Below are 24,257 nucleotides of genomic sequence, written 5' to 3' on the forward strand. Positions count from 1 at the left end.
GAAGCGGGGGTGGCGCAGCACAAAACACAGCAGGAAGTGTTGAAGCAGACACCAAGCAAGGTGTACATGCGCCCCTCGTCTTCCCTGGTGACAGCGTTTTGGTGAAGAACTTTACCAGGAAAAGGTGGGACGAGCCAAGATTTAATGGCCCGTTCATTGTAGAGGACTGCACCCCCTCCGCCATCAAGCTCCAGGGCAGAAGGGCATGGATAATAATAAATGACGATAAGCCTTACATAAGGGAGAGCCCTCCTGATGCATCCGACTGCAAAGAGACCACGGACAACGGGTAAGAACATCAGCACATGCAAACAAGATCCATGGTGAAGAAGAAGGACGCATGAGCAGAAAACCAAGACAAAGAACCCGGTTGCAAGGTGTAGCATAGAACGGGATAGGTTCCCCAAGCAAAGGAAAATAAAGACTTAATGAACACTCTGTACATCCCAGTTGCAGGGTAAAGAGAAGCACACTGTAAGCCACAACAAAATGGATAAAATGAGCTTTCAAAACATGACATACTCAATTAAGTGCAAAGAATAAAGACTCTGATAAACTGCAAATAAGACATTGCCTGAGAGTGTAACACAGTATCCTGATGCAATCAGTGTGGAGACTTTGTTCACAGAACTTATGATACTTTCCGGCAGAAGTCTCAAGTGGGATGTGCTAACCTATTTCTAATTCATGGTGCTAGCATACCCATCACTCATAGGGAGAGGGGCCAGTGTCACAGACTTTATCCATGATCCGGCCAACAAGAAAATAATCTGGCAATTACTGACTGTCATCACGGAAGCCTTCATTGTACTATCAGAGTACGATGATAAGGGCACAGATGCTTCCACCACAAGTGATCATTGATGAACTTACATATACCCTATTTTTCCGCATCATAGAGGAATGGCCAGGACTCGTCGGGAGAACCACAGATACCCTAACCTTCATCAGAGATCCAAGGAACAACAAATTCCTAAACCAAGTGTGGTACAAATTAAATTACGTGGTTACAATCCACACAGCAGGAAAGTGTAAACACTATTCACGTCAAAAGAAAGGATTGTGATCAGGACCCAGCAAACAAGGCAGATGTCTGCAGATACCCAGCTAGCCCACAATATCATGCTCAGTCTAGTCACAGACTATCCTGAAATGGTAGGAAGGCCTGCAGATGTTGACGTCATCACCTTCCTAAGAGATCCGTGCAACGCCCCACACATGGGCACACTACTCCATAGCATAATACTCCAAGTGGAACTGTCCAACTTCCAGCGAGACTTCCTAAGGAGATTCCAGTGAGACCTTTAGCCAAGGGACAGATCGAGGAGACAAAGACTGTTCACGCTGCAAGTAAGGCCTGTGATCTAGAGGCTAGAAAATCAGAGCAAATGTCATTAACACCAGAAGACAGCCAATATGCATACCGTATTTTCTTCCACCTCATTGAAAACTTTCCAGAACTAGTGGGTAGACCCAGCAATGTTGACATACCCGCATTCCTCAGAGATCCAGCAACAAACGCGCAATTAAACAGGCTCCTGAGGGCTACCATAGCGCAAATAAGAAGCAATTATGGACATCCACTGCTGAGGAGAGGTTTAGAAGGAGAAAATCCAAAATAGAACTTTGTTGTCACTGTTTCACCGTGGAGCAGATAGAGAAAAGAGACACTGTTCCTCAACTTGTCACAGAGAGTCCGAACGAAAGGAGCAGACACAAGAACTTCGCCATCGTATTTTTCCTTTTCTGCATCCTTCTCATTTTTTCTATTTTTTCATATATTGACTTCGGCTTTTATTTTTGTTCCTGTTGAACAACACCTTATTTTTGCAATTTTGACTCGGTTTCTATTTTACCATATGTTCATTTTTATTTTTATTTTTGTTCCTATTTTTACAACTTTATTTTTGTACGATTAGCTCATTTTTTCCTATTTTTGCCACAAGTTCACTTTTTTTATTTTTTATTTTTCTTATTTTTTCAGCATTCCATTTTTGTGCAATTTGTAGCAGTCCTTTCAGTTCTTCCTTCACATTGAACTGTCACCAGCAGGTCCTCAGGACCAAGGCAAGTTTGAGGCATCCACTGCGACCTCACCTACTTTAGATACGCATAAATAAATGTGATGTATCAGAACTGCTAGCCTAACCCTTTTCCTTAGTCTAGCACAGGAACTGTACTGAGGACCCAGAGACTACCGTCGTCACTCACGTGAGGGGGGACATTGGAGAAGCACTCGTCCCTCTAATAGTAACAAACTCTCAAAATACGAGACCAGGGCAAAAGAAGGAATAAATAACTGACTATGAACTCATTCGAAATGGGGGCCCAGAACAGTAACTTGGTTTTACCCCCAACAGAAGGGCGCCCCTGCTTTCCTGGGAGAAAATGCTGCCAGATGTCTTACAAATCTATCATGTGTATATGCTTGGTGATCATCATTGTTTTTCTGTCATTGACTATCAGAACTGCTCTCTCGATTGGTGCATGAAGTGCCCCAATTTCAGTGCACCTACCAGATAACGAACATACGAATCCCACAAAAGCACCCAGACCCCACATAGTGATTCCAGTCCCAAGAAGAGCAAATGATGAAGCAAATGATTTAAAATTGAATGTAATTAGCAGTGATACGTATACACGTGACGTAATGAATGGGGAAAAAAGCTGGAGACAGGGTCAGCACGGAGTGAATGAAAACGTTGCACTGACCACTGCACGTACCCACATACAGGATGCACACAGACAAGGGAAAGTGTCAATGGCTACAAGGCCTCCAACGAAGGCAGCAGAGAAGAAGAGACTGGCTGGAGAACATTCAATTACAGAGAATAGTGGAGATAACCAAGAAAAGCCAAGTGAATTACCAAAGATGGAGGAAATAGCAAAATCCCTCGAAAGAACAGAAGTGGCCACGAAAGAACTCACAGAGAAGACACACATGCTAATAGAATATTTGTTCCCATTCATAGTCCAAGCAAAGAAGCTGCACGAGGAGCTGAAAAACAGAACTATAGAAACTATAACTGCAAGCACACCTGCTCCAACGCAAGGAACAAGCCGCAGGCCTACAACACAGCCACAAGTTGGCAGGCTGATGAACCAATGGTGGTTACGGCAAGTTTATGGCAAACTGCAAAAGGGAAGGAAAGGAAGCACAAATCCTCCTCCTACCACAGCGATGCAGTCGAGGCAGCCTGCTCCATCGAGATACCCGAAGTGGAAAAGCAGCACAGATGCATTCAGAGACGTAGTCATAGCAAACTACAGAAGAACACTGAGAATCAAGAGAAGCCCACATGAAGATAACAATGAGCTCAATGATTACCTGGACAGCACAGCCCATCTCGGAAACAACATATGGTACCAACACATGAAGGAAGTAGGACGAGAGCAGACAATCCTGGGCAGCACGGTACCCTATCAGACAGCCATACCAGCCGCTGATACGAAATGAGGAGTACCTACACATGGTCCACGAAGAGACCCCAAAAGCCTTAATGGAAGGCCAGTGAAAATGACACAAGGGCCTGAGCAGATCTGAGAATGAACAAGATCAGCTATCGGAGATAACACGCCAGTGCAAGTAACTACGATATTGAATGGAATAGGCATAGAGAGGAGACAATGTTACAACGACAGGAAACAGTGTTACGAGACAAGATGGAAGCAACCGTCCTGTTAAACGTGTGTAAATAGGCTTGAAACGCAAGATGCTAAGAAATCGATATTGCTTGCAATGCTTAGTAGAAGATAGAGCAGCAAGCGCCAACTATATATCTACCTCAATAAGGCACATTATCCAAGTGCGACTCCATTTTGTAAAAGCAGAAAGGTACCCAGGTGGCCAGAGGCAAGACAGGCCAAGTTTTGAAACCCAGCCAAAGGCAAGAAAAGCAGCGGAATCGAAACTCAACAAAGAGCGGCTCATGCCTAGGAAATCGAGGTGAACCAGAGAAGGGGAGGAGAGCGTCAGCTCACAAGACTCCAACTTCAGAGCATACCAGCCTGCTCAATAAGGTCAAGATAAGGGGGGCCCATGCAGGTGGCTAGGCCGACACAGAATTAAATGCACTAAAAGCTGGAAACTGAAGCAGATTCATGGTGAACTAAAACGTGACCAGCCAGGCGCGAAGAAGTACCATCGCCTGATGTCATCCAGGACCCGAGAATGCCATAACATTTCCCGATAAGACACTACAGTTTTGAGGCCATCCTTAGCCAACTAATTGACACATCGCCCTAAAACACTGATTGATGGAAGGGAGGCAGGGTGAAACTTGGGACACCAGGCACGGGGGTGTCCATTCTGCATGCTGCTAATTAAAAGTGGAAATTTATGTCTAGGGGTGTAACCTGCCCAATCACAATGGGCCAGTTATCTGGAGTCATATAGATACTGTAACCAATAGGATGTCGTAGTTGTAGTGACGTCTATCATGCATGATGTGGAGGGATGGGCGTAGACGCCCACCCGATAAGAGTTATCCAATCTGCATGCCCTATTATCATATACAGATATAACACCTATACTTAAGTTACCTTTCTAACCAATTATATTGCATTGTGATTTTTGTAAAGTTAGACGTCAGTAATGACGATTTTTGCCTATAAAAAGTGCTGTCCGACTGAAGTTGGTGGAAGTGGGAGCAAGATAGGCACTCGCACTACAGCTGATTCCCATTTGTTTCCCTGTTTGATTTATGTATTATTAAACAGACTTCCCTTTGCCAAACTAGTGAGTCCTCGTTATTGAGTCCGTGTCAGAGTAAGTGAATCCTGCACTCCCTGTCCTCACAAGGTGCAGCTATCTTGTCTTACAAGTTCTAGAGGGTGAGTGCTGACCAATGGGCCCGTCAGCGAATTCCTCTCCTCCAGAACACCAGCACAAACACCAACCCAGCCCAGACCAGAGGGAAAACCAGTGCCAGCACCAACACCAGCCCTGACCAGCGGGAACACTAGTGCCAGCACCATAGCCAGGTCTGACCAGGGGGAACACCACTTCCAGCACTACCACCAGCCCTGACCTGAGGGAACACCAGTGCCAGCACCAACACAAGCCGTGCACGGAGGCATCACCAGTGCCAGCACCACCACCAGCCCAGCACTGATTGAGTCAGCACCAGTGCCGGCATCACCATCAGCTCTGAGGACCAAAGCCACTGCCTGCTTTGGTATCATCATGGACCTGGGGATACTACTCAATAACAGAGGGTGTTCCATCAAGGGAGCCTGTTGTCTTCACCTGTGACTCGTGTGGAACGCGTCTAAGAAAGAGATATGCCCAGCACCAAGTTTTCAATTAGCAGATCAGCACTGTCTGATCATCTTTCCTGCTGTCATGGATTGACGCCGTTGATGGACACCTCTAGCATTTCTGCAACAACAGAGGTTGCAGCAACAACAACAGCTGACACAGAGGTGGCAGCAACCGCAGCTGCAACAGTAATGGCAGCAACAGCAACAGAGGTGGCAACAACTGCAGCTGCAACAGTAGTGGCAGCAACAGCAGCTGTAACAGAGGTGGCAGCAACCACAGCTGCAACAGTAGTGGCAGCAACAGCAACAGAGGTGGCTGCAGCTGCAACAGTAGTGGCAGCAACAGCAACAGAGATGGCAGCAACTGCAGGTGCAACAGTAGTGGCAGCAACAGCAGCTGCAACAGAGGTGGCAGCAACCGCAGTGTTCAACGAAACTCGACACTGCAATGAGAGATCGACATGATAGCTCAGAAAGCACGTGTTTAATCACAGCGGCCGGAAGATCAGTCACCGCAGTAAGAATGAAAACTGAGCTCAAAATGCCCCATCTGACTCCAGTATTTATACACAACCGCAACCCACAAAACCTTTTTTTTCTCCAAGGGGAACGGGGTTCACCCCGACAACCCCCGCTCCCCTTGTTCCTATATATATGCTCACCTATATAATGTCACCACAAACATTTCCCGCAGATGTTATACACAACAACCATATATATAGGGACATTATTATCACTGATACCTCACAGAATTAGCATATTTTGCAGACTTTGTTTGTGCCACAGAATCCTTCCTACGCATGCACATCTGATAACACATGAGTTGGCCAACCCTAACAAGGTTTGCATAAACAAAGAATACTGCCTTATAGAATTACAAGTATATACATTTCAGCATGCATATGATTGGAGGGCAGAAAGCCTTCCCAATTGCATCATGTACTCATTACGTGAGCGGATTGTTTGAGCAAATGTTTCCTTCTGCACTCCCTCCCTCCTCATCCCACAATCTAAACGTTACCCAGGTTGCAGCATCTCTCCACATGCTCAGCTGATGGCAACATTGTGTTAACTCTCCTTCAATCAGCCTTAGAGTCCTTCTTTGTGTTTAGACAAGCCTCTGCAAAGAGCACATAGGAGATGGTCCGTTTGCCGCTGTCTGTACCCACAAATAACCTGTGATTCCCCGGTGACTCTCCAGACAGCGCTTCTAAATATGTTGAACTATAATCTCTGCAGCAGGAGATATATGTGTGATTCTCTGAGTTTTGGTTTGAACTGTTTTCCATAATCTTTCCCTTGTATGTGTGACATACTGTTCTTATAAATGCTATTGTCCTTAACAGCAGCAAGGACAGCAGGGGCCGCAGCAATGCTAAGAAAATGCGACTTTGAGTAGCAGTGACAGTGGCTGGACAGGTGGTCGATGGTAAGGGTCAGTGACCAGGACACTGCTGCGACCGTTTGGCCAGGATCCGCGGGCGCCTGCCCTACTTGGTGGTGATGTTCCAGTAGCAGCCCCTGCAACATGGCAAATGCATGTTAGTATTGGGGGAGTCTGTTGAGCTGCGGTGAGATGCTACACTCAACCATCGGGCGGGTTACCCGCAACCCCCTCAGGAACCACAATCTGGCGGAGTGCAGATGTGCATGGCCAGAAGAGCAGAGCTTCCAGGCTCAGTAACTCAGCAAAGATGCCACTATGGGGGATCAGTAGACTTTGGAGAAGTAGATGAAGCTGGACGGGGGAAAGAGCCGGATAACCAACCAACATAGGAGGAATAGGACGGGAGGACACCACTTTGACCAGGTCACAACTTTGATCAAGGTATGTATGCTCACTCACTCTCCGTGCACCAAACCCCACCATCCCACAGGCTTATTCACCCTCCATGCACCCGCTCCACTCCGGTCTCCTAACCAAACACCAACCATCTGACCCCAAGCCCCACTGCCCTAGCCCACAATAAAAGAATGACAATATATTCTTTGGGAAAATGTAATCTTTTATAGTAGGTGAAGTTAAGGTAAGTCAATACTGGAACTCATAGCTCCCAGGCATCACCGCCATCCGTTGCGTGTTCATTCTCTGGGATAGTTCGCTGTGGGATTTTGGGGTACTTAGGAATTAAATGGTAGTTCATCCTCAGGAAAGTGAGGCCCTGCACAATTTTAGTGGACATGCAGGTCCACTTTTTACACTGTATACATTGTATATACTGGATTTGCTGCACACACAAACAGAACATCTTTTATGATTATGTACCGTAGCTACTGCTGAACTACAACAGTAATCTCTTTCGCTACAAGTCAGAACCTGCCTGACTTCATCTATCTGTAAATACATTCTCTATTGTGTTGTGACTCTACATCCCTGTCATAGTAAATCTCTCTGTCATTTGTATTCTATTATGTAACCTACTATGTACTCAAGTACAAGCGCCTGGTTACCCTTGGGCCAAGTGCGCTATACAAGTAAACTGAACTAAACTCGTTGCCTGCAATGTCCTCGGTGCCACTAAAAACACTCTCTGCCTGGCCACTTGACGGGGGGCAAGTCTCCTTCACCACACTGCTATTTATTGCACCAGTGATCTCTCTGCCTGGCCGCTTGACGGGGGGCAAGTCTCCTTCACCACACTGCTATTTTATTGCACCAGTGATGCAGTACATCGCCACTATGTCCGAGGTGCTTGGAGCTTTCATGGGCCGCACAACACCCCGCGCAGAAAGTCTGACACTTGAACCCCAGCAGAGGTTTCAGCCGCCAGTCTCGCAAAACGTCCTAAATCAGCTGTGTCCTCGCTGTGCCTGACTGTGGCTTGCAGGAGAATCAGCTACAGTTCCACAGCCCCCAAAGCCTCCTGTACTTTGGCTGCTACATTTGTTTTGCACCTTCCACTGATTGTGTTTTGAAGGTGCTTGTTGTGGAACAAGACCCTCACACGGTTCTGGAAATGAGAGTTGCACTTTTTTGCCAGCACTGTCCTCCAAGGCACGAATGCATGGGTTACTGAGCAATCACCACCACATTTTGGCACAAATGGTCCTAAATTCCTAGGAGCCCACTTGGGAAAAGTGAACATGTGGCCACATGTTCACAAGGCTCATCTCCAGCAGGCGAATCAGTGGAAGGCTTTCCCTAAGACCTGCTTCTTCTGCACTGACCCTCATGCTTGCCCCTTTGAAGGGCCTCAGCGCTTTGCAGTGTGGGAAAATCTTCCCACTGGCCACTGACATAGCAGCTCAGCTCCTCTGCTTGCTGAGGTTCCATAGTATAGTCCATGATAGCAAGCCCCTTTTCCAGGAAGTGCTCGATGATAGCAAGCCCCTGATCCAGGAGGTGCTCGATGATAGCAAGTCCCTGTTCCAGGAGGTGCTTGATGATAGCAAGCCCCTGTTCCAGGAGCTGCTAGATGATAGCAAGTCCCTATTCCAGGAGCTGCTCGATGATAGCAAGCCCCTGATCCAGGAGGTGCTCGATGATAGCAAGTCCCTGTTCCAGGAAGTGCTTGATGATAGCAAGCCCCTGTTCCAGGAGGTGCTCGATGATAGCAAGTCCCTGTTCCAGGAGGTGCTTGATCATAGCAAGCCCCGTTCCAGGAGGCGCTCAGGCACATAGAGGGCTGAGGTTCCATAGTATGGTCGGTGATAGCAAGCCCCTGTTCCAGGAGGAGCTCGATGATAGCAAGCCCCTGTTCCAGGAAGTGCTTAATGATAGCAATCCCCTGTTCCGGGAGGTGCTTGATGATAGCAAGCCCCTGTTCCAGGAGCTGCTAGATGATAGCAAGTCCCTATTCCAGGAGCTGCTCGATGATAGCAAGCCCCTGTTCCAGGAGGTGATCGATGATAGCAAGCCCCTGTTACAGGAGGTGCTCGATGATAGCAAGCCCCTGTTCCAGGAGCTGCTCGATGATAGCAAGCCCCTGTTCCAGGAGGTGTTCGATGATAGCAAGCCCCTGTTCCAGGAGGTGCTCGATGATAGCAAGCCCCGGTTCCAGGAGATGCTCGATGATAGCAAGCCCCTGTTCCAGGAGGTGCTCGATGATAGCAAGCCCCTGTTCCAGGAGGTGCTCGATAAGAGTAAGCCACTGTTCCAGTAGGTGCTCAATGAGAGCAAGCCCCTGTTCCAGGAGGTGCTCTATGATAGCAAGCCCCTGTTCCAGGAGGTGCTCGATGAGAGCATGCCCCTGTTCCCGGAGGTGCTCGATGATAGCAAGTTCCTGTTCCAGGAGGTGCTCGATGATAGCAAGCCCCTGTTCCAGGAGTTGCTCGATGATAGCAAGCCCCTGTTCCAGGAGGTGCTCGATGATAGCAAGCCCCTGTACCAGAAGGTGCTCGGGCACATAGAGGGCTGAGGTTCCATAGTATAGTCGATGATAGCAAGCCCCTGTTCCAGGAGGTGCTCCATGATAGCAAGCCCCTGTTCCAGGAGGTGCTCAATGAGAGCAAGCCCCTGTTCCAGGAGGTGCTCGATGATAGTAAGCCCCTGTTCCAGGATGTGCTCGATGATATCAAGCCCCTGTTCCAGGAGGCGCTCGGGCACATAGATGGCTTAGGTTCCATAGTATAGTCGGTGATAGCAAGCCCCTGTTCCAGGAGGTGCTCGATGATAGCAAGCCCCTGTTCCAGGAGGTGCTCGATGATAGCAAGCCCCTGTTCCAGGAGGCGCTCGGACACGTAGATGGCTGAGGTTCCATAGTATAGTCGATGATAGCAAGCCCCTGCTCCAGGAGGTGCTCGATGATAGCAAGTCCTGTTCCAGGAGGTGCTCGATGATAGCAAGCCCCTGTTCCAGGAGCTGCTCGATGACAGCAAGCCCCTGTTCCAGGAGGTGCTCGATGAGAGCAAGCTCTGTTCCAGGAGGTGCTCGATGATAGCAAGCCCCTGTTCCAGGAGCTGCTCGATGACAGCAAGCCCCTGTTCCAGGAGGTGCTCGATGAGAGCAAGCTCTGTTCCAGGAGCTGCTCGATGACAGCAAGCCCCTGTTCCAGGAGGTGCTCGATGAGAGCAAGCTCTGTTCCAGGAGGTGCTCGATGATAGCAAGCCCCTGTTCCAGGAGCTGCTCCATGAGAGCAAGCTCTGTTCCAGGAGGTGCTCGATGATAGCAAGCCCCGGTTCCAGGAGGTGCTCGATGATAGCAAGCCCCTGCTCCAGGAGGTGCTCGATGATAGCAAGCCCCTCTTCCAGGAGCCGCTCGGGCGTATAGAGGGCTGAGTGCCACTGCATGGCCACGTCTACCTTTACTTGCTGGAGTGGCACTTGGTGCTTTGCCTGGTAGTCAGCCAAGGCATTCCTTGAACTGTAGGAGGGCTCAGGTGGGTGCCTATCTCCCACACACACACATCAGCATGCCAGCTGGGCATCTTTCATTGTGGAAGTGAGTAAAGACTAAATAAGCACATGGCTGAAGCAGGGAATGTGGGTTATTTCTGCCTGGTTAAGGGCAGCCAATGCTGGCATGGTCTGCGCAGAGAAAGCACCATGAAGAGCTCTGGAACAACGCCAGTCTTCCATGATGCCCTCGAGCTGTACGGGCACATACGCTGAGGTGTGCGTCATCTGTTCGAAGCTCTTCATGCAGAGGGTCGTCTGCTGACGTGGTGTCCTTTCACAAATGACACCCAGTGGGCTGCCACTGTCATATAGTCTGTCCCTTGCAGGCTTGTACTTTGATTCCTCAAGCGCCGTGAAGCTGAGCTATGACTTGGCTGTGCAGTGAGAGAAGTAACTCTGAATTGGGATCTTCCATCACGGTGCAAAACAGCCATGAGTTCATGAAAGTCAGGATTCTCCACAAACAAAAAGGACAGCAGGTCGAGAACCAGCATCTGAGCTGTTACAGCCTCGACCTGCCGGGTGAACCGATGTGTGTGGTCATGAAAGCTCTGCCTGGCTAAGGTCTCCCCCAGAGGTGACTGGTGCACAGAACTTGATGCTTGTTCAAGCTTCTGTCGACCCACACTTGTATTTTTGACAGTGCCTGAGTCTCACTTGGGTTTGTGGTGGATCCGCACAGGGGTGCTCTGCCCTGATGTACCAACATGGGAGCGCCAGCTGACCTCCTTCTTGCGAATGGAACAAATGTCCGAGTTGGTCTTGGTCACATAGAAAGAAAAGTGTGCGTAGAAAGCTGACTTGGCTTAAAGGATAGTTCCGGGACTTTTTTTTTATTGTCCCTACGGGTCGGCCATGTGTTTGTAAGCATAAATCGGTAGATCGTAGGAAACTTTCCTATGGACCTTACCCGACTTTTCGCCCATTATCGCACTCGAAATCAGCCTCCATTTTGTGATAATCCTATCATTCCGCCGCATCGACCTGGCTCACCTGCCTTTGCGGCACTAAATCAAATCCCCCGCCCCTGAAACAGACTTTATCAAAACATTCATATTCCCCGCCTCTATCCGTGACGTGACTGAGCTGCGTAGGCAAACGCGCCCAGGCGTCTTCTACGCGACTCCACACAGACCCCGGAAATCAACACAGATCAGCTCACAATACAGCGCACCACAATTCGGAATATGAAACTGTACTTTGAAATCAAACCGCAAGATTGTAAATGTGGTAAAGTACATTTATTTGACATCAAATGTTTAGAGAATATTCAGCGATTTGCATTTTTATTTGCTCATGTTCCAAAAAGTTCGTATTGAGGAACGCGATGGTCCTTTGCTGTACACAGGGTCTTAGAGCATCTCACAATACAGCACCACAATTCGGAATGTGAAACCGTGGTTTAAAAGCAAACGGCAAGATTGTACATTTGGCAAAGTACGTTTATTGGACATCAAATGTTTAGAGAATATTAAGCGATTTGCATTTTTATTTGCTCATGTTCCAAAAAGTTCGTATTGAGGAACGCGATGGTCCTTTGCTGTACACAGGGTCTTAGAGCATCTCACAATACAGCACCACAATTCGGAATGTGAAACCGTGGTTTAAAAGCAAACGGCAAGATTGTACATTTGGCAAAGTACGTTTATTGGACATCAAATGTTTAGAGAATATTCAGCGATTTGCATTTTTCTTTGCTCTCGATCCAAATTAGTTCGTCTTGAGGGAAGCGATGTTCGTGTGCAGTACACAGGGTGTTGGTTTACGATAAAAATAAGCTCTTCTGTCGCACTGATAATCGCATGGCTGTTCCAACAACGAGGCACTAGGCCACCACAACGGTAGGTATGTTGCATCTAACCGTTAGTACCGCGTAAGGGCATACTTGTACTTGGCGATCGTCCCATAAAATGGTCAGGGTGGTAACGTTGTTCACGCGGAGAAGCAACTGGCGGCTGTAGAAGCCGTCCGCCGGTGTCTGGTACTCGTGACACAGACAGTAGTGAATGATGTACCTAAAAACATAAAAAATGAAATTAGTCTCACCATCAGATCCTTATTAAAATTATTCATTTCATAGCGAGGACAGCGCTACTGGGTGTACACAAGTGTTTAAAGGCGTGGCGAGGCATGGAGGGGGGGGAGTGGAGTACAAGGTAAGTAGCATAAAATAATAAATAAATAGGGCCAGCTGGTGGCAAGTGCAAGGTAAGTGCAGAACAAGTGCTGGGAAGGGGGGGCTGTAGGATACTGAGACAGTCCCCCAGTGCAGGGGTTGACAGGGAGGCAGTGCAGGTGGAGAGTGGAAGGGCCCAGGACCGAGGTCGCAGACAGTGGACCAGTTGTAGCAGGGGAGAGGGAGAGAGAAAGCAGAAGCAAAGAGGAAGGTTTTGAGGTGCTTCAGTAAAAGCAGATGTTTCTCCTCAAGATAGTGCGCGGTAGAAAACAATATGCCACATAGAACGAACAAGTACAACTGAACCCGTCTTTAAAGCCACTGTATAGTAATGAAATTGCGGTATAAACTCATCAAAAGTTACTTACATTATATTTGCATTTTCCATTGTGTCTCTGTGTAGGGCAGACCCGAAACACCACTCCTTCTTTGCCGACGTTACTTCTTCTAATGAACGTGGCTCATCGTTTCGTTTCTGAAATTTTATTCATTATCTTTTCTTAGTCTTTCAGGATGGTCCCGGCCTGTCAAGGTCAAATCACAATAGAACCTTATATTGGGTCGTGGGCCTTTCCGCCACCCGAGCAAAACATCAAAGCAGCTGACCTTCACTTTGAGCGAGCACACATTTCTAGTTAGCTCCAGTTAGTGTAAGGGCATCTTGTCTGCGTGCCTTTTTTTTTATTGTCCCTATGGGTCGGCCATGTGTTTGTAATACGGAAACATTCTATAATTTTTGTAAAAATGATTTATATTACTGTTTGGTTTAATTGCAATGGGCCTGCAACATGAGGAGACTCGAGAGAACAGACAATCGAATTACAATCATTTAAACCGTGATGTGTATTTCTCAATGAGCTCTGCTTTAGGTGGACATGGAACAGAGGCAATGTTGGGTGGCAATGCAGTTGTCCCCTGCATAGGTTCGTTCACCACTCCATGTATGTGCCTATCGAGGACATCTACGATAAGTCTCTCAATAAACTCATATTGCATATCCTCAAACACTGGTTTGATCACCCATTGTTTACTTCTTTTAGTGAAGGCCTTATTGTAGCGAAGCGTCCCTAAAGTTCCGGTCGTCCTACTTTGTTGACGGCCAACATTATGGTTATGTGCCAAGACCGCTAGAAGAGTCCGATTTTTCATGCCTTCCATGCCAAAATGCAATCTTTTGGGCCTGTACTTTAGGCACATATTGTGGAACACCTCCAAATCTCCTGTGTGGCAGAATTCCGTGAGTCCCCTCAAATCTCTTGTTATAGTTTTATCAAATACAATCTTTTCAATGGCCTTGTGAGTGGGTGATGAAGGAATCAACCACTTCTTCTTCCGTGCCTCCTCTGTGGACAAATGGCCATGTTCACATTTGTGGAAATGCTCATTTGTCGACCATCGATGTACGTTGCTACAGTGCAACATTACTGACCGCCATTTTTCCAGTAGAATTTCCAACGACCCTTCACATGTTTTTGAGCTCCACCAAAGATGGTTGCTGATTGACTTGGACCACTGTGAAATACCTTGCATATCTTTTTTTTTTCCTGCAGCCGACAATTTTTTATTGATTGTTTTTGCAAGATGCCATACGTCAAATTGGTGATTTATATTTTTGTACTCTTCTCTCATTGTCTTGGCAATTGAAACGTGTCTGTCCGTGGCTATCAGGTCGATCACCATTCCCCGCGATTGTAGTTCTTGCAATGATGCTACAAAGCCAACTTTCTCCATGGCCACTGAGGATGTACTTTGTGACACCTGCACGACCACCGAACTCACAATTTTCTTACTTTCCATGTCCTGAAAGTGGTAGGTGCAGTACTTGGCTGAAAATCCTGGACTGTCGCATTGTCCATCACCGGCTAGCCTGAAGCGTTTGCCCGCGAATGTACTTTCCATTGACATTTTTTCCATTCTCCAAGCTTCGCTGATGGCTGGAAATAGATAATCGGTTTGGTATTTGTAGAACTGACTTTTCGCAATGAAATGGATTCCCACAAACTGAAAGAAATACTGTAACTTTTTAAAACTTGAACCACTAAAAAGTGCGGCCGCTGCACAAAGTAGATTGCCTGCTGGCAGTTGCCCCAGCATGGGTTGTGCAGACCATGCGAACGGATGATATTGTGTACAGGTGGCATGTATTTTAAGGTTAGTGCCTCGAATTGCACGAGTCACATTAATCAATGGCTCCCCACATACTTCCCCACCAACCCAATGCCCACATTTCATCATCATAATAATATCCATCAAACAGCTATCGAATACAATGAATTTGGCCTCTTTCCTTATACTGTCACTCTGCATCCCAGCTGGTTCGGCCTGTAACGTTGAGGACATGTCACTCGCATGAAAGGTACAATCTCTGATATCGTCTTCCGCTATGCTGAGTGATATTGATGGTGTTTCATTGTCGTCCACTTCATTCTCTTCCATTGCAACATCTGTTCCTTGTCCGGAGATGGGAGAAAAAAACAATGTCTTCAACTTTCGCGTGCTCTTATTTTTTGCGGGTGTGGATTCTGTGAATTGATCTACGACTGCATCCAAACTACCAGGAGGACATTCACTATCAATGGCTGGTGGTGGTATAGCTCCGTTGTCAATCACTTCATATTCTTCCCATTGGCACGATGCATCTCCAGTCTCAAGTCCCTGCCAAAAGGTTTGACAAGCAACATCTCTCGTTCGCTTCACTGTCTGTGTAGATCTAGTTCTTACACCCACTCGCAACTAGAGGACAGATTAGAAAAGGGATGTTCAGTTTAAACACAACTTACAGTATTGAACTATTGACAGTGAAAGACAACATAATATAGTGAACAGGACACTAACCTTCTTTTGCTTTCTTTTCTTTGAAACTTTCTTTCCTCGAACTTCAACATCTGGACGCTGTTGCTCCGACTCGTGTGTGCATGTCTCCACTTCCTCTCGCGCTGCAACGACTATACTTTCATGATAAGCACATCCATCACTCACTGAGGCTCCATCGACTCGCTGAAACATAGAACTTTCATTAGTATGTATAATAATATTGAAAACACAAAATGTACTTGGGGACCAATACCCATACGTACATCTCAATAGCAAAACACGAATGAACGCATTGTGTAGAACATTCAAACGACAATAGTTCATGCATTGTTGATCTAGTTAGATTGAACTGTCAAGATCCATACCTCGGGCTCCGCATAGACTTCCATTGATGATATTATTGAAGATGACGCTTCAGCAACTCCCTGAAACACAGTAATTGCATTAGTATGGTTTTCTATTTTGTTAAAAAGAACATAAACTTTGTGCAGGCGTCAACAGCTCATCTAAATAGACCTGCACAATCTTTGATCAGTTGTCTAAAATAAATAATGGATATCTAAATATGATTCGATTTGCTCCATCGTTGGAAGTGTCACCACCCAGAGATCTGCATCAACTACTAGGGGTGATGTTCTTGTTGAAGAAGCTCCGTCAGCTCCCTGAAACATAGTACTTGCGTTAATAAAGAAGGAAGTATAGCGGATGTAATCACGTCATTTGATCTCGCTTGATCGATCTGTCAGTATCCATACCTCGAAATGCATAAGAACATCAAGGGACGCTGTAACTGCGGTGCACACTTCTGCAAGCTGTTGCGCCGACCCGTAACTGCACGCTCCCCCTTCTTCTTGGACTAATGCTCCATCGACTCCCTGAAACATAGGACTTTCATTATTGAAAAAAGAAGACACATACGAGGGCGACGACAGAAGGACATATCAATGGCTAAAAACGAAAGAAACATTGTGTGTAACAATCACGCTACAAGAATGCAAGATCTGATGATCTCCATCGATGGAACTGTCCTGAAACGTACCTCGAGCATCTGAGTGACATCTACGGTTGTCGTCAATGCGTTGGACTCCTCAGCATCTCCCTGAAAGACAGTACTTGCATTATTTTGGATAACAATAATTATAACTGAAAACAAAGACTAGAGGACGAGTACTGTGGTGTACCATTAGGTAAAATAATTACACGATCAATTAAAACTATTGATTTACATGCCTAAAACAAGTCAGTGTCAGAATAGCTAAGTAAGATTACCCGATAGGCGCTTGAAGTGGCTGATGACTGCAATAACGACACGGATGGAGAATCTTCAGCCTTCATATTGAGTGGGTACATAAATGGGGAAATTATTGTTAGCTAATGCTACACACTACCGCAATGCCGAGAGATAAATACGTAAACTTGACTCACCAGTGGAGGGATGTGGACGAATAGAGTGGGAATAGCGGTTGAGAGCAATTTTCGCCTCGCTCGCGGTGTTTTCGTCCTTATTAGCAATGATGTGGAGTACATGTCTGGGCTAAAGTGCCTGCTGCAGATGCGGTATCGATCACCCCTCTTGTCCGCAAAGACTTCTAGGACTCTACTTTCTATCTCAGAGGCTGGATATCCGCAATATCGGACCCATTCTCTTATCTCATCTATTGTCTTAGGGAAAACATGCATTATAGTACCTTCAGATTTGTTATGGGTCTTCGAAGGGCAACCGCCAATGGAACAGGCAGGCATTATGGAAAGTTCTGAAAAGTAAAGATCAACAATTCTCTATGAATACCAATGTGTTAAAACATTAAATGACACATAAAAGGTTCAATGCAAGGTCCGTTTTGGTTCTTGGAACTATACATGTTATTCACATGCGGATAAGTATTTCAATAACTTTCAAAAAATAGAAAAAGTAATTTGACTAAACTCAGAACATGTGACTAGTTCCTTGCATGTACTGTCGTGAACGAAAAGAAAACATGGATGCAATTTGATGACTACTAGCAAATAGATATAAATTAAAAAATTGGACGCAAAATGATTATGGTACATGGACTTACCTTGACGAACAAACAGTTAGATGCAGGGATCAGAGTAGTTTCTTGTCGTAGAACAGGGAGCAGTTCACAGGTTGCAAACTGACGAGTTTGCTCAAAGTGGTCACGGAAGTTCACAGAGACGAAGAGCAGATAACCAGCACCTTCACGGGTTGACTAGCAAAGCGCAAAGAAGTTCTCATTAGAAATATGAAGTGGGTTATAAAGAATTCGAAACAGGGGTGTGTTTGTGAATGAATGACGTGTATATGTCGTGGCATTATGCGGTCTGCAGGGGGCCGTCCAGCGTGAGGGGGGATGCTTGGCAGGAGACACGGGGTCTGGAGGTAGACCTGGGAACAACAACCCATGCTCTATAGACCACTTTGAAGTGTACATGGTCTTTGGCACCTCTTGGCCTTTATCGCTCCCTGACAGCTCCACTTGCCAGCACAAGTACCCCGGTGCGAACTGCCTTTGATAGGGCGGGGGGGTGGATCGGGGCGGTGGTCGTGCAGACAAGACACAGGAAGACTCGTGAATGGAGACACACTTATGTGGATTGCAGGGGGCCGTCCAGCGTGAGGGGGGATGCTTGGCAGGAGACACGGGGTCTGGAGGTAGACATGGGAACAACAACCCATGCTCTATAGACCACTTTGAAGTGTACATGGTCTTTGGCACCTCTTGGCCTTTATCGCTCCCTGACAGCTCCACTTGCCAGCACAAGTACCCCGGTGCGAACTGCCTTTGATAGGGCGGGGGGGTGGATCGGGGCGGTGGTCGTGCAGACAAGACACAGGAAGACTCGTGAATGGAGACACACTTATGTGGATTGCAGGGGGCCGTCCAGCGTGAGGGGGGATGCTTGGCAGGAGACACGGGGTCTGGAGGTAGACATGGGAACAACAACCCATGCTCTATAGACCACTTTGAAGTGTACATGGTCTTTGGCACCTCTTGGCCTTTATCGCTCCCTGACAGCTCCACTTGCCAGCACAAGTACCCCGGTGCGAACTGCCTTTGATAGGGCGGGGGGGTGGATCGGGGCGGTGGTCGTGCAGACAAGACACAGGAAGACTCGTGAATGGAGACACACTTATGTGGATTGCAGGGGGCCGTCCAGCGTGAGGGGGGATGCTTGGCAGGAGACACGGGGTCTGGAGGTAGACATGGGAACAACAACCCATGCTCTATAGACCACTTTGAAGTGTACATGGTCTTTGGCACCTCTTGGCCTTTATCGCTCCCTGACAGCTCCACTTGCTAGCACAAGTACCCCGGTGCGAACTGCCTTTGATAGGGCGGGGGAGTGGATCGGGGCGGTGGTCGTGCAGACAAGACCCGTTTGCCGCAGGGCCTCACCAAGGAGAGGCCATCTAACTGAATGTAAGAGGATGGCTGCAGGATCTACTACATGGAATGCAGGGGGGTGAGTTTATAAATACCTCACCCTCCCAGGAGAATATACACTAGATTCATTTAAAAAATCAAAACAACCATTGTTAAAATATATGTTGGGCTTTATTTTAGATTTTAATTAAACATAAATAATAAACATTACACATTGTAAAGTTGAGGTTGCAGCACATCGAGGGAAAATCCGCGGTATTGTCCACTGTCACTGGGGAAATGTTGTCTAATGGCAAGTACCGCACAGGCAGGTATTACTCTCCGAACGCGGTGTCCGAGCCTCCCGTGAAGCCACCAAGTGAAGCAACGATAGGCCACCAGCCTGTACCACCTGTGAAAAAAAAAGATGCAAACTGTATTAAACTGACCAAACTTTCTTATCAATGTCGATTCAGGTAACACATGTCATTTTTCTTAGAAAAAAATTATATCTAGAAAATGCACTATATGGAACAAATTTACATGCGTTCGAATGATATGTAAATGTAATTTTATATGTGGGAGACGACCATGAAATAGTGGTGGCATCACTGACATCACAAACAGAGTATACTTACTCGTTACTCGGATTACGCGGACGAACAGTGCCGCGAAGTTCGTGCATAAGCACCATCATCATCCTCAACACGGTCCGTGAGAGGCAGGCTTCCCTGAACTCTGGCAGCTCGGTGATGCATTGCGGACTTTGCTCGCCTTCCTGCAGACTTTGCTCGCTTTCCGAAATGTAGGCCAAGCACCCGGAATTTTCACGGCAGCAGCAGTTCTCCTCCTCAGTTGGCATTAGCTCGCACCGATTGCACGTGCACCAGGTGGAGACGCCGTCCATGCGACATGGTCCAGGCTCTTCATCCGTTGACTGGTCCTCCCAACTGCCGTCCGAATCCCCATCGTTTTCGCGTGCTTGACTTTCCAGTAGTTCTTCCTCGGTGTACTCGGGCTCGTACATATACGGCATTATTGTGGCCATTGTGCGGTAAAGATAGTAAAATAATTTACAGAGATGGTACAGGTGTTCACACGGGCTACAAGCGGCGAAGGTAGCTGACCAGAGCACTGAAACGAGTCACAGAATACTCAAAGTAACACAGAGAGAGGAATGGAATCGAAAATCTGCTGCTGTGTGTTGTGAAACGGTCTGTTTATACTTATTGGGGAAAGAGGCGTCCTGCCATTTCCATGGCAACACGTCAATAGCTGAGGCGCAGCGATTGTTGACACGAGACGTGCTTGAAATGGGCAGTACGCGTCTGCTGATGTCAGGCTCAGGGGCGGGGGATTTGATTTAGTGCCGCAAAGGCAGGTGAGCCAGGTCGATGCGGCGGAATGATAGGATTATCACAAAATGGAGGCTGATTTCGAGTGCGATAATGGGCGAAAAGTCGGGTAAGGTCCATAGGAAAGTTTCCTACGATCTACCGATTTATGCTTACAAACACATGGCCGACCCGTAGGGACAATAAAAAAAAAGTCCCGGAACTCTCCTTTAAGAGCAGTTATGCTCTGCTGCCTGTAAGGTCCTGGCTTGGGCTGCAATGGTCGGGAATTATATTTACAGAGCATTCCTTGTAAAGAGACAATAAACTGCATTAGGTCTAAGCCGAGTGGCCTGAAGGTTGGTCGGTGGAACCATGGATGGGTGGGATAGTATTTTTTTATTTTTTTTTTATTATTTAAAGCGCTGATCTTGCTCGCGAATGGCAGAGCTCTGTACAGGGTGTGAGAAGCCAGCCTTTGGGCTGGCATCTTTTACCAGTAGTGAAGTATTTTGAGTTGCGGTATGTGCATCCATTGGGATTAGTCCTTGGTCAGTGGACTATGAATACTCTCTGTGACGAATCAACTTCCGGGGCACCAGTGGTCCAGGAATGCATATCGGTTTCTGAAACCATCAATCAGCCCCACACCTCTAGTACACCAGAAGGGATCCCAACAGATTATAAACCTCTTTGTCCAGTTTTGGGGACATGGACGTAACGGCAAGCTTATCTCTGAACGGTCGTGGATCGTTGGTTAGTTGCAACACAGCGAAAATATAATTATTACTCAATGATAAAAGGGACTGTCCAGTGAAGGTTGTATAAAAATATCTACTTCATTATCATCACAACAGACACTTCCAACAACACTATGAAATACAACCAACCCTGTAAAGGAATGCAGAGGACAGACAGTTTCAGTGTAGCAAAATGGATGCACTCTGAAAACTGACAGGAGGGTAGTCGGTATAGTAAACAATCACAACAGTTCAAGAATACCTGGTTTCAGCACAAAGAGAGCAATGGGTCACAAAACGTCACTAGGGGCCTTATTCTTGTAGATGTTATTGGTGCTCGACAGGGCCGAGTCGCTTTCAGGGCACTTTGCAGCTTCTGTGACAGAGTTGAAGATGGGAGACAGCTGCGGGTATCAGGCGGCAACCAGTTTGGCGAGTGAGATAGCACAGATGGCTGCAGGCTTGTCTACAAGGTGGCTCGGGATCAGGAATCATTGTCTCAGGGCTGGTCAGCATTTCTGAAGCACTGGTCGAGGTGTCTCGGAAGCTTTAGTGACTGTGGTGCAGTCGGTTGCAGCTCGAGGGGTTTGACTGGCTCGAAAATGTCATTTAAGGCGGACGCCGGTCGATGCTCATTGATGCACATCTCCTAGCTTCTTCACTGGGCTTGTGTCGTACTTTAACGTGGTTGGCCCAAAGCTGAAGAGTGTGTTGACGGAAGCTTTCTTGTCCTTGGTTTCAGTTTCAGAGACTCTCTGACACTTTCCACCTAGGAAGCTTGCTGTAAAGCCTACCCGGGCATGTTGTGTGCTGTCTGGGTACCAGTTCTGGAGCTGATGGACAGTCCTCTGCATTCGGTATCTCCCTCTGTTCCCTTGGAGATGTTTAGGGCAGGGATCTTCCTTCCCTCTTGGAGGTCCTGGCCTTCTTCACTGGTCGAATATGTAGGGCAGACTGTACCTCCAGCCAGGTTCCAATGATGAGTTCCTCTGGTGAAGCCTTCAGATGATCTGCCGAGAGAGGGGCTCAGCCCTCCTTTAAAGGCAAATGGACCACAGGGATTGTTGTAGGCTAAGCCTACCTTAATATAACCAAACTGGGTCTCCACCAATAATCTCCTGTATGCATGAGGTAATAACCAGAGTGTTTTGCAACAGAAAAGGTAAAGGGGTGAAAACATGTATTACTAAATCCCACCCATCTTCCTGTCTATTGTGGATCAAAGGGTCTCTCTGGGCAACCACAGCAAACACCTATGCAAGCACAACAAGGGCAGACCCAGCAGGTACAGTCACAACAAGCAATGGTGCCACAATGGAATACAAACAGAGGAGTCCCACAAGTAACCACACCTAGGATTGGGAGTGTGACCGTGGCAGGAGGAAATCCTTTCATGGGTACAGGGATGAATGTATATCCACAATACGAAAGCCCACAGAGCGACCTGATGTGTTCAGTACTATTAGTGACATCAGACCACTAAGAGGAACCAAGGGCCAGGGTAACAATCGGAAGCACAGCATTTTTGTTTCTTGTGGACACTTAGATTGACTTGTTCCTGTGTTTGAGAAGGAAAGTACCCAATGTCTAGCATTGCCATGAATGTGCAGGGATTCTCCAGGGCTCTGAGCTTAGTTCCTTTTACGGATGAGTTACCAATTTCTATAGGAGAACATGACGTGTCGATGCCAATTTTGTATTCTCAGCAGACACCAGTTAACATATTAGGACGTGATTTGATGACAAAGGGATAGTGTGTTCCACCCAGAGTTTATAATTGCATTTAAAAGCCAAAACGCATTATGAGAAGTATTTTTATATAGAGTAACTGTTTTGTTAACATGGTTACCCAGACTGGTAGGTAAACTACTTAGAATACCTGACAAAGATTTGGCCAGACTATGGATGACGAAGGAGGACAGGTCATCCCCCTAGAATTAGAAGCATCAGTGGTCAGAGAGGAAAGGGTGGTTGTCCATGGGACAGATGATGAGGGAAGATGATGGAGAGCAGTAATACCTCTTCATGAAGGATATCGACTAACAGACCTGACAGATGAAGAACTGTTTAGAGGTGATTATTCAGATGATGAATTAGTATTTCTCATAGGTCTCATGTATTGGATTAAAGTAGAGAATAGAGAAATAACACAGGGAATGACATTGGTAAAAAAGAAACCATCATTTTTTTATGATGATTTGGAAAACGTAGCAAGCACCTTATGGACCAGCCGTCCATATGACGTGGGCCTATTGAGTGGAGCAGGAGCAGTTAAAATTAAGCTCAAATCTGGTGCAATGTTGCCACTAGCAAAGCAGCATCCAATGTCCAGATAAACAGATGAAGGTATATTTGAAACCATTTCCGCTTTATTACAACAGGGAATATTGGTGCCATCAGAATCCCCATGTAATACTGCTGTGTACCTAGTGGAGAAATTAACACAGAGGTTGTGTATATTTATTCAGGGTCTCTGTCCCCTAAATAATATAGTCTAAGCAGAGTTTCCTCTGGTTCCAAATCCATCTACGATATCATGCAATATTCCAGACACAGCCAAGTATTTTACTGTATTGGATTTAAAAAACACCTTTTTCTCAACACCCCTTCATGAGGACTCACAGGATTTGACTTCATTTTTGTATGGAAACCAGCACTGGAAACACACAAGACTGCCTCAGTGGTACTGTGAGTTCTCCCCAAAATCTGTAATAGAGTCCTTCAGATGGACTTGGGTATCGTGCAATTCGAGAGCGCAATAACTCAATATATAGATGACATATTGGTGTGCAGCGAGACAGAAGAAAAAAGCAGAAAAGATTCAGTTCAACTAATGGCCATACCAGCAAAGAAAGGATATAAAGTACACAAACAGAAGTTACAATATTGTGAGGAAGAGATCCTGTACACAGGACAGCTAATCCCTCAAGAAGGGAGAAAGGTGACACCTGAGAGAGAAGAAGCAATCATGAAGACTCCCAAACCAGAGACAGCGAGAGAAATGCAATCATTTTTAGGTCTATGCAACTATTTCAGGGCCTGTGTTTTTGACTACAGTACATATATTTGATCACTTTTAAAAGGACTCAAGGAAGCACAGGTAGGAAAAATAAGATAATGTGGACCAATGAGACAGCTGAAGGATTTGATTAAAAAAGGTGATCTGCACAGCCACTGTGTTTTAGGATTCCAGACTATAATGAAGTATTCAATCATTACCTGGAAA

The sequence above is a fragment of the Ambystoma mexicanum genome, chromosome 5p (assembly GCF_040938575.1).
Source record: "Ambystoma mexicanum isolate Mex_15411 chromosome 5p, UKY_AmexF1_1, whole genome shotgun sequence".
In the NCBI taxonomy this organism is placed as follows: Eukaryota; Metazoa; Chordata; class Amphibia; order Caudata; family Ambystomatidae; genus Ambystoma; species Ambystoma mexicanum.